Source organism: Bidens hawaiensis, unplaced genomic scaffold (assembly GCF_021521415.1).
Source record: "Bidens hawaiensis isolate Kalapana, Puna unplaced genomic scaffold, B.hawaiensis_p1.1 tig00011646_1, whole genome shotgun sequence".
Taxonomy (NCBI): Eukaryota; Viridiplantae; Streptophyta; class Magnoliopsida; order Asterales; family Asteraceae; genus Bidens; species Bidens hawaiensis.
The window spans coordinates 511,422-524,197 of NW_027491917.1; positions in this window are offsets into that span (position 1 = coordinate 511,422).

Sequence of the window (12,776 nt, forward strand, 5' to 3'; positions counted from 1 at the left end):
GATTCGCTTGTGTAATCTGAACTTGTAGTCTTGGGCACGCGTTCCGGAAATGACTGGGATCACCGCAGTTAAAGCACGATCTGGGTCGTGGGTTTTGGTAGGTTGGTTGTGGATTCTGCGGGTAGACTGGTGGTGTTGGCGCAATTGGGTTGGCGAGAGGGACTCTACAGTATTCGGCAGAGTGTCCAACGCGGCCACATCGGTTACATTGTCGACACGGGGTTTGGGTTGGGTGGTGAAGTCTACAGGTTGGGCAAAAGGGTTGATTTCCTGTGTAAGGTTTCTTAGGTGGCGGGGCAGGGAGTGCGGGATTGGTTAAGGCATAGTTGTGGACTACAGGAGGTGTTGGGTAGGTTGACAGTGGGTTAGGCGCGTAAACTGGAGGTTGGTAGATGGGTTGCTGGGCAATGGGCGGGTTGGTAAGCGCATAGGCCTTGCGCCTGCGCTTGAGGTTGTTACGGTTTGAGGGTTCAGGTTTGGTTTCTGCGGGTTCAGAGACAGTTTTGGTGGGTTTGGTCTTCTCAGCTCCCCGCAGGAACAGGGTTCCTGCTCGGACATGGTTGTCGCTGAGCACAGCGGCCAACTCGATGGCGTCAGAGAGGGTTAGTGGGTTCCTGGCCCATACAGAATCTTGAATTTCCATGGGGAGACCCCCAAGGAATTTCTCTATGGCTCGGCGGGAAGGGGTAACAAGGTGAGGGACAAGCAGGCTTAGTTCATGGAAGCGCGTCGCGTACTCGCGCGCTTCACCACTGTACTGCTTAAGATTCCAAAATTCCTCCTCCAGGCGCTTAACTTCGTTGGGAGGGCAGAATTCTCGCGTAAGAATTTCCTTGAATTCCTCCCATGTCATGCTAGAAGCAGCCTCTGCGCCACGCGCATGAGCTACTCCATTCCACCATGTAAGCGCTCTAGATTCCAGGACACTGGAAGCATATAGGGTTCGTCTGTCTGAGGGGCATTGGGTGTGGAGGAAAGTGTTTTCTATCTTCTCAAGCCACTGGAGCATCACGGTGGCTCCTTCAAGACCTGTGAACTTTGGAGGGTTACCCGCGTTAAAGGACTTAATGTTATAACTGGAGGTACTATTTTGGCTCAAGGCTTGGGCTATCGCGGCGGCCATTTCCTGGGAACGTTGCTGTCTACGCATGCGCGAGGCTTCTCTTCTCTGAAATCGGCGAGATAGCGGAGGCATTCTATAAAAATTTTAATTTTAGTTAATATCTTAGTTTTATCGCAAAGTATAACCTCGAAAAGCTTGGTTTCACGGAGTTAGATACTATCAAAAGTTAAAGTAAAATAAATGACCCTAATTGCAGACTTAATAAAGGTAACGAATTCGAATCAAGAATCGACAATTCATGTATCACCATGACTTTCCGAATTCCCAATTTAAAATATACGAGTAAACGAGTATTGGAGATTGACGATTCATGTATCACCATGACTTTTCAATCTTCAATATAATATATACAAGAAAATGAGTATTGGAGGTTGACAATTCATGTATCACCATGACTTTTCAAGTCTCCAACCTCAGAACATAATCGTAAATGGAAATTGAAAATCAACTATTCATGTATCACCATGACTTTTCGGATTTTCAAATCCAACAAACGAGTATGTAAGTAAAATCAATAAAAATCGAAATTTAACAAAAATCGAAATATCGCGGAATAAAACATAAAATCATATACTGCGCAAGCGCGAGCATATTCATAAATAACGAGTAATTAACAATAAGCGCGCAAACATGAGATTTCTCTCATGCGCGAGAAGGGACTCTTAGGTATTCTAGGCCGTTACGTCTAACCACCTATCCTAAAGTCAACGAGCTCTGATACCAATCTGTAACACCCCGACCAAAGGCGGATTATACATCGGGGCGCCACATATTGTTTCATTACTCGTGACACTATTGGGTGTCAATATTTAATAAATATATTCATTCGCGCACGCGCAAGGTAAACACAAATAACATAAATCAACATATTATAAATCAAAATATTCGAACAGCAGTAACTTGTCTTGATACATTTTAATCTAGGTCCAAAAGTAAAAACGTCCTATGTGTCCACAAGCTCCAAAACAGCTACTGCAAACCTGAACATGTGTTAAAATAAACGTCAAACACTTGCGTGTTGGTGAGAAATCAAGTTTAATACAATACATAGATAACAATAAATCTGCGCGCAACACGTGTATGTCTGGTGTTTAACAAGGGTGCAATCAGATTGTGATCAAGCCTAGATAGATCATAGCTCATAGTTCATAGTTCAATCCGTGCTCCCAATTGAGCACAAAAACGAGAAAACATCTGTGCAAGTGTAAACAAAGAAAACCGTAAACGATAGGTCTCCCGTGTTCATCTAATGGATCCATGAAAACTGCGGAATAGGCCGAACAAAGCGGTTAATGATACACACATACAAATAAACAGCCAAGTAAACGTCCTCAACACATGGGATACTGCGCGACTAAAGTTCATAAACAAGTTTAAGACTCTAAGTTTGTATGAACACATGAACATCCCAAAACATTAAAAATAAAAAGGGATTAGGTACGAGATTACTCACTTGATAAACGATGCGGTGTAAGATAAAGCAAGAACCAACTTTAAACAAGCACAAGTTAACCTATAAATAAGATTATTGTTTTAATGATTGGTTTTAAGTCTTGATATAAGTTAGCATAATTAAATTATTATGTATATATATTACCGGAAAAGCAGGACAGAACAGGGAGGAAGACGAGGCAGAGAGGGAGGCGGCAGAGAGAGCAAGGAGAACAGGAGAGATTAAGTGTTTTGTGTGTGTAGTGTTAGGAAAAATAATACTATTATTTATAGAGAAACCCTAGGGAACACAATCCCTAGAAAAAGGGGAAAAGATCTCAAAAAGCAAAAGATTCCAAAAGCAAAAGATATCAAAAGATATGGCAGCTGCAGGGGGCAAGATAAAGCTGACAGGGAACAGTAAAAAGGCATGGGCAGGTCAGTTAAAGGTACTGGTCAAGCATGGCAAAAGCAGATCTCAAAAGATAATGTCAGTCACTTTTTCTGCCAACCAATGGGGTTGGTGCGCATGCTGCGCCGAAAGTAACTTTTCAGACAAAGCAGACTAGGTCAACGGCTCAAAAGATAAGATATCACAAAAGCAAACGGCTGGACAAAACAGAAGAAAACTCAAAGGGTTTATCGCGAGAAGGCTAAGGCGCGTCGCGGGAAGAATCACATTTCTTAGCGCGCCGCGGGAGGAACTATAATTCCTAGCGCGCCGCGGGAAGAACTATAATTCTTCGCGCGTCGAGGGATGAACTACGATTCTTAGCGCGTCGCGGGAAGAACTACCGTTCTTCGCGCGCTGCGAGAAGAATTACAATTCTTAGCGCGCTGCGAGAAGAGTTCGTCTCGCGTATCGCTGGAACAGATGGTCTTCACGCAGGCTTCCTGAAAGGAGTCTGGCGCGTGGAGCTGCGCAGACAACCTTAGGCGGGAAGAAACAAAGGACAAGGAGAGGAGAAAAAGAAGGAAACAAGGCTTAAGGGCGGGACGGCGACAAGAGGGAAAAGAAGGCGGAAAGAGAGAATAAGAGGGATGGGACGGCGGAAAGAAAGAGAGAGAAAGAGGCGGGAAGGAAAATATATTATTATTATTAAAAGTAAAATATAAGTATAAATAAATATTAAATCATAAAAGAAGGAGATCGGGTCAGAGAAACGGGTACCTGGGTCGGGTCGGATCGGGGTAGATGTCACACAAATCATATAAGGTTTACAGGGCAAGGCGTTAACAAAATATTTATATTCACAATAAAAATTCAAACATTATAAGAATGGCTAGGTATCTACCCGCCTACAAAATTACAAATCTATCCTAACGGTTGGAAGAGATCTCAAGGTTCAAGCTTCAGGACCACTCCCTCCAAACCCACTCGAACCCGCACCATCAGTTGTCTGTGGCGGTTCGAGGAAAGCCTTGAGAACAGCTAGCCCGTCATCAGCAGCCGCAATTTCGTTCACCTTCTCCACAACCGGATGTGGGAAGGCAGCATACTGGTTCACAGCTTGGTCGTAGGCAGCTTTAGTGTCTACATCATGTAAAGGAAAGTTGGAAGGCGGGATGCCCTTCTCTGCAAATCCTAGACCAAGCAGGAAACCAGCCTTCTCCCCGTCCTCATGAGAAGCGTTGAGGGCTGCACTCATGGCATCGTCATAAGATGTGTTCGCGAAAATCCGATGCACAACCTACAAAAAAAATATATATCAAAAACTTTTCTAAGTATAAAGAAAAGCGTAAAGCAAAGGAATTATTAAGTTATGCGTACCTGAGGCAACGCTTCTCGTAGAAGCCACTCCTTAGTGATCAGAGCTTCTTGGAGGGTAGCTTGAGCTTGATCGCGGGCACGTTCGTCTTCATTTTTGTTGAGGTTGGCAAGCAACACATCCTTAGCAGTAGCCTCTTCAACGCCCCTAAGCTTGCGCTCAGTGCGATCAAGCATACCCTTCTGATCCAAGAGCTCTTGGAGCTTCTTGGCATCTTCCAAAGCCAAAGCATCATGAGCCTGCTGAAGCTTCTCTAGTTTGGCTTTGAGCTCTTCGTTCTCAGTGCGCAGAGGCTCAGCAACGGCTTCAGCTTTGGTGGCCCTCTCGGTCGCATTACGCGCGGTTTCCTTGGCCAACCTAAGCTGTTCATTGACAGCTTGGGTAGCCTTGGAACGGGCCTCATGCCTGGCCTGAATCTCGACCTCGAGGTCCTTGAAGGCCTTCTCCTTCTCCGCAGTGATGGCAGCGAGCTTCTTGATCTCTTCCCGCAATGCTCGCGCTTGAGCCACTTCTAGGCTACGCGCCGTCTTTAACTTGTCGTTTTCACGACAAAGTAGCTCGACGCGCGGCTGCATCCGGGCAAGGAGGATTCGGAGCTCATTGGACAGCCTACCCTCCTGGTAGCTGGCCATTACCTCCCCCAACGCACCGCTTGGGGCGGCGTGGCGCGCCCAGTCGACGCAGTCCGCAGCCGTTCGGAGGGTCGTTCCCCGGCGGATATTCCACCGTGGAGCATACACTTCATTGGAATCCGAAACTGCAAAAACAAAAAACAATTAGGAAAAAATGACAAAAGGGATAATAGGCCAAAATAACCCCACGCACCTGTAGGATCTATAACAGGCCGGTAACCGCCAAACCCATCACCCGAACCTAAAGGATATCCATCCAAGAGGTCAAGGAGATGGGAAGGAGGCAAAGATTGGCTAGAAGTCCCAACCCTGAACATACCTGAGGAACCGGTCATCGACGAGGTAGTCGCTGGCGCCGGAGGAGGCATGGTGGAAGCCACCGTGGTAGAAACCATCGGAGGTGAACTCATTGGAGATGAACTCACAACCGTGGTCGCTGCTGCGGAGCTTGCAGAAAAAATCACCGCCGGCTCAGTGAAGGATGCAGTAAAAATGGCACTGACGGCCGGCGGAGATGATGTCACAACAGGAACAGTTGACTCAACGGTATGAGCAACTGAACCAGCACCGGAAGCAGGCGCAGCCGCCTGGGTCATCGCCTCGGATTGGTTGACCAAACCTATCGTCATGGGTCCGGAATTGCTTCCTCCCGCACCGCTCTGGAATGCGGATACATCCACTCCTGCGTGAAGACAACAAAATATTAAAAACAATGGCGGAAAGAAATGTGGAAAAGGTAAACAAAAAGTATACTTACGGGTTTTCTTTATCTTGAAAGATCTGACGGGCGGAGACGAACCCGTTGGAACTGGCCTCTTCACGCCAGCCACCATCGCAACGCTTGGTTGCTCGGTGACAACCGTCTCAACCTCCGAGACAATGGTCTCGCCACTACCAAGGTCCCCCGCCGCCTCCTCACTCTCAGTAGCGGAATCCGACTGATTCCCCAGGTCGACGACGGAAGCGGCCTTCGCCTTGCCCTTCCCGCCAGCAGCCTTCTTCTTCCTCGCAAAGAAGGGCCCATCTGCGGATTCCTCATCGGAAGATGACAAAATCAGAGGAATTCTGGCAGAAGTTTGAGCATGAAGGGGACGAGGGTTGAAGAATTTAATACCTGGCCGAGTGGCGCTCAGGATCTCATGACCTGCCTGATAGACTTCGACGAACCTATCCGCAGTTTGCTCCAAGAAGGGCAACTCGTTCTCGTCAAGATCACGAGTACCCAACCGCGCGGGACCACCAGTCTCCCACGGATACAGGAGCGATTGCAAGTCGTTCCCCTTTGAAATAAGAAAAGATAAGTGTTAGTAGAAAAACCCTAAAACAACACAAAAAATGGAGCATACCGTAAGGAATAGAGCTCAAACCGTATTCGAGGACGATGGGTACTTGCGGCGCCCCAGACCCGGCATCCTTCCACACGCGGCTCATGCCGAGCATCACTATCCCAGACTCCGCGAAGCGGTAAACCGGAGTCTGGATCTGGGAGATCTTGGCGAACCATTCCGCTTCCTGGTAATTGGAGGCGTGAAGGTTAGGAAGCGCCCTCCCGTTCTTGAACGTCATCGCAATGGGGACGACGCGAGCAGAGATATAGAAAAACTCCCGCTTCCAAGACCGAAGACTGCGCTCGGTAGCGCAGATCTTCAAACCCTTGATCCGAGTGACCAAGGTATACCAACCCTGGATGCACCTCCAGGAGTAGAAGGTCATCAGGCGGTCGACGCGGGGCTCGATGCCCAGAATGTGGCACACCCATTCAAAATGGCGAACCTTAGCGATCGCCATCGGGTGCACCTCCGTCAAGTGTACACCGTGTTTCTCCAGAACACGGTACACAAACTTCGTTAATGGGAATCTGAGATTCCCATATATGAAGAATGAGGCATAAACCCCTATCTTGCCCTTAGGGGCATCATACACCGTCTGGTGGGGCTCTGGAAACTCAGGCTCGTAAGGCTCGAGCATGAACTTCTTGACGATATAGTGATACAAATCGACAGAAAGAGTACACTGGCATTCGCCAGCAGTACTCTTATCGTCCTTATCAGACGTGGACGTCGGGTTCTCGAGGTATGCATCGGACTCCTCGACAGTAACCTCGAGATCATGAATAGAAGACATCTTTTAGGTATGAAAGAGAACGATTTCAGGAGAATGCTCGACAGAAAAGTTAGAGTATTCGCCGGAAATCGTTTAGAAGAAGAAGAGTGAAGTGAAGGTATGAATTGAGACGCACCCTCTCCCCCCTTTATATACTCATCGCAATGAATGCGATGAATTTAATACGGAAGAGAGAGAAAGCGCAGGTGCAATGAAACGGCGACACGTGGAAAAAGAAAGCTGGCAACAGCTGTCAAAAGGACGCGTGTCATAAAACCCGCGCCCACGCGCCTGAAAACTCGCGCCCACGCGCCTTAAAAAGCGTCTGGAATGACCATATACTGTCACGTCGTCATAACTTCCTGCACGTCCTGAAACCGTCAGAAGACGCTAACGTCCCTTCAGCCGTCTGGACTGTCCTTATCTTTTCACCAACTCTTCGAATTTCAAAAAGATTCAAAAAGATTCAAAAATAAGAGGGAATATACCCCCTTACCTTGGAAAGCAAGAAACCGTAAGACAAGTGCGGGTACAGTGTCAAGGCGAAACCCTTCACATACTTAGCACTGGCAGGGAATTGAAACCAAGAAGGATCTTATGGGCCATGCTTGCGGAAAGAGAAATAACATCTCCGCATGGCGGGAACGTTGAGAACTAGATTGTTTGAAGCTTCAAGGTGGAATTGGTAGTTTAACATAACTGATCACTATGTCCAAAACTACCAAAACCTCGTGAAGAATCTATACAGGTGAAACTCAACGCTCCCGACTTGCGAAGAGATTAAACATCTACCCGCATCATGACCAAAGATCAGGCAGAAAAGTCGGGAATTTCTGCAAGTGACATTGGGAAAACTGCGGGAAGAATCCCCACTGGAAAACCTTAAAGAACAAAAAACCCCTCTTTAAAACCCCTCGCTTAAAGTCCAAAAGTTCACCTCATTAACAATTCATGAGAAGAACAATGGACTGGGGGGACTTGAAGAGGTAGGTCCCCGCAAAGCCCAGTTGGACCCGCAAGACACACCTTGAAGAGGTACGTCTGCGCAAGGACCAGCTGGTTCCGCAGGACCCACCATGCTCAGAGAGATGAAGACCTTACACGTAGTAGGCCAGCTGTTCCCGCAGGAAAGCCTCCCTTGGTACAGTACCCCGCCTGTCCCCGCAGTTGTGGGTACAAGCCAAGAAGGAAGGCCACCCGCACTAACAGTAAGGCTACACGCATAAGGCACTAACTCAATACTTCAGTAATGTCACCTGAAGAAGGAATGAGCAGGGCGGGAATATTCCCGCCCAAAAGAGCTAGTCCGTACGCTTCTGGAAGATCTTTTGTACTATACCTGCCAAGGTATGGACAAAATAGATAAGATCTGACCAAAGCAGCCCATGAACCAATCACAGGGTGACAGCTCACCGACAATAGTACGAGGAGGAGCACGCTCCAGTACAAAATGTCACTATCAGCCGCTGCCTACCCACCAACTCCCATCGTGGCACGTACATAGCCCGTAGTTGGTGGAAAAGGAATATTATACAGCTGGCCGTACCTGCTTGGAAATCTACCTTCGGCTATAAATACTCCAACGCCTTGGAACGGTATCAGGATCTTATCTTATCTTCTCTCTAGCTATTTCTCTCTATATACACTTATATTCAGAGCAATCTAGTCTGATTCTCACGCCGGAGGGTGGTCACAAGGAGGAACCCCTCAGTGACGAGCTCACGGTGTCTGTTTTGCAGGTTGAGAAGAATAACCATCTTTGCCGGACCTAACCCTCGTGGGAAACATCTAGTAACCCTAAGATTATCCTTAATCTGCCTGGATCACTTAGTGTTTCTTCAGCTCGTTTAATTTACATAGATTGAACTCGATTCAATCTCTGTGTTTAGAGCTTGAGCTCGGCTCGTGAGTAGTTTTTAATCTCAAGCTCGCTTCGTTTACTATTTATTAATTAATTATTATATATTTTCAACTATAATTTTATATACTTAGTTTATTTTCATAACTATATATATCAAGTAATATTTATATATATATACAAACACATGATAAAAATTACATAAATGACAGGCTCATTTAAGTTTGTAAGCCAACTCGAGCTCGATAGGTGGAGCTTGGGATTGGGCTCGTTTATTAAGCGAGCTTGCTCTTAGGCTCGAGCTCAGGCTCGTTTAAGCTTGGATTTATTGAGCTTTTTCACTAGCCGATCTCGAGTAACTCGCGAGCAGCTCGGCTCGTTCACACCTCTAGAGAGGGCTAATTGATTCACATGCTTTATTCAGTGTGTTTATAAATATGACCGTGTAAGAAGCTCCATGACTGATTCAAAAGTTTCCTTTTAGTGAACCTAACAAACAGTGGTGTTGATCGATTTAGAAGTAGTCTTTTAATGGAATAATTAAGATACTATCAAATAACCCATGAATATGATGGTTTATTTTCTTCATTCGTAATTTTATTTTACTTTTAAATAGTTTTTCGGTTGAAAACATAATGAAACATAAAAGAGATTTTAAAAAGATTAACAACGTTACATAAAACGTTTGAAGATAGTTTTTGTATACATCATGGTTTTTTTAGTACGCACGAATTTATATAAAAAGCATTAAAGTTTTTATAAGTATTTGATTAAACATTTACATTGTTTAATAACCGGAAAAACATAGTTGATTTCCATAAAACTCGTCTTAATGTCTCCAAACATTTTTCACTTAATAAATTATGACGATGTGGTTTTATCATATACTTTTGAAATTGAGCCAAATATGTTTTCACCTATCACTATTTATGAAATATATTACAATCTTTGAAGCTAAAGTGGTTCCGTTTTCAAGGTAATTCAACATGATATTTAGTTTTTTTTAGTCTAAATTCACTAAAACTCAATCAAAGTTAATTGAGTAATTATAATCACAAGTTCTATCCGGTCAAACCATGTTTAGATACTGTCGAGCCAGTCAGCAGACTCAAGCGTTTGGCTAGCTTTTCTTGAAATTTTATTTTTATAAAAACGAGTTAAAAAGTATCAAATACTCAAGAAAGAAGAAGTTGAAGGACAAAAATTGGTGTGTAGTGAAAAGTGGAGGGAAACTTTGGTAAATGATTAAGAGTGCATTAATTAACGTGCAATCCACCCTGGCATATAACTGGTACAGTTGCCGTTGCATTTACAGTCGCCGTCCTCGGTTTTAATTTTTAAACAAGTCCATCCATTTTTATTACATTAAAATAAGCTTATTTTTGTCACTGACTCACGTGTTCACTTTAACATACTAGACGGGGGTCCGTGTTATGCAGCGGGTGTTTGAACCTGTTAATCACGTATAAATATAAGTGTTTATGGTTCGGTTAAAACCTTGAAATCGTTTAAATCGGTCATTTTGACTTACTTTTTTCTTTTTTTACTTTCGGTTTGTTGGTCGGTTTCAAAATTTTCAAATCATAGTGAAGGATTGGTTCGCGGTTTATATTGGCAACCGGCCATATGAAACCAGACCAGACTGTAAATGTTGAATGCAATTTAATCTTTTTTATTATTAATTATTATATATGTTTTGTAATATATATTAGATATACTTAAATTTCAATTGAACATAATTTTTTTATTAAAAATAACTTGGCTATACAACTTCAAATTAACCTAATTACAATATGATTTATTTTGTAATATTTGTTGTTATTATTTCACGTCCTAGATCATCTATTAATATTTATTATTTATGTGGCTAAAATTATCATTTTTATTTATGATCATCTCAAGTATCATATTATGTTGGTTTTTAGTTAAAATTGATGGTACATTTAAATTATTAATTATTTTAAACTAAATTTATTATTAAAGTTTAAACTGTGAAACCAAACTGGAACCAAGCCGTTAGTAACGATTCGGTTTCAACTTTCAATGGTTGAGCTTGGTTTTAGACGACAAAAAATCTGTATTAACGGTTGGACTCATAAGTTGAACTTAAAAATCATCAAAACCGAAACTGAACACCCCTATGTAACATATTAATTTATTTAAAATGAAAAAAATTACAACAATATCATATCCAAATTAAAGAGAACAAAATGCTCGTTTTTATGGTGCAATTTTTTTATAAAAATATTAACGTATGAAAAGGCTATAATCGTTTAAAAATCATGGGTGAGAAGTTAGTTTACTAGTTAAATTAAAAATATAATATTGTTATAGATGGGGGACTAAACTTGTAAGTTGAATGCATTGTGTTTAAAAGACATGTTTACCCTTACTAACACATGTACCTCATGCTTTAAATGTTAAATTACTTAAAAATGAGTGTCTTAATTTGCCCTTGTTTGATGTATTATATATAGTATAGATATAGATAAATCATATATGATATTATTATTATTTTGCTGACTCCGTTACCTTATAGGTAAGCAATTGGATAGTCGGCTAAGAATCATAATTAAGATCCAAGTGGTGGTGTTTGTGCCTTTGTGTGAGATGTGAACAAACATACCTTAACTTAAATGTTAACTTTTAAATATAACTAAAAATTACAACCTTTTTTAAGCCAATTTTAGAAATACAATAAAAAAGTTTCACATAAAGTCCTTGTTATAAGTCATTTACCCGGTTCAGACTCATTTAAAAGTTTAAATTCAAATAAAAAGTTTATATTTACTAGCCATATTTCTGCTCATCCTTGATCAAAGAATTCTTAACGAATCTTAATGATGGACCTGCCTCTACGAAAAGAAATTGAAAAAATATGTGACCACGAAATGTATACATCAAGAGAGAATACGGTAATACATATGTTATGTTACCTGACTCTCTAAGAGAGTAAGAGTATACATTAAACCCCTTCAACTTCCATCAAGTACATAAATATTCATTTGCATTGCATAAGGTAAGTGAATTAACCTAGCACATCAACTATATAAAGTCGCTAATAATATGAAAAATGTTAAATCATATATAGTCAAATACAAATATAAATCGAGTTGAACAGTTCATGTATACGAACATTTTTATAATATCAAAATAGCAAAATACGAGATAGACATAACATATATTTGTATATTAAAGGTCCCGTTCAAATAACTCAATCACTAGGTTGCCATTGCATGTTCATCCGGTGGTCAGGGGTTTTGCCATAAGAATTTTTTCTCGGCAGGTTTTAGGTTCGAGATCAACAAGTGTATGACATTAATAAGAGAACACTAATGATGTAGGATTGAACTTGTATAAGCAGAGTTTGGTAATTGTTATGAACTTTTAAGAAGAGACACTGTTATCATCAAGCTAATACTGAAGGGATATTAAAAGGTTAGAAATTGTGAATTATAAAATTAAAATTGTTGGTTTATTTAACCTATAATTTAGTTTCCTCGAAGTATGATAACGATATTTGGTGAAAATAAAACAAAATATACAAATAACTTGTTCAACGCCAACATCGCACCCTAGCCACCGGCTTGCCGTACATCCACCACCACCTTGTCATTAATTTGTCACCATAGGGCCGGCAATCCAACTCTTTAAGTCTTTCAATATTTCATTAGGGTCTTATATCTTAAAGCAATATATATCTCTAAGTGTTTAGCATAAATAGAGGATGCCAATATTTTGGTTATAAGATGAATTTTACTATCCTTCATAGTTCATAACATATCTTATTAGAATCATATCTCGTATTTAGTTTCATACCTTTCAAGTATCCAAATACTCATTACTCGTTCGTTGATTAC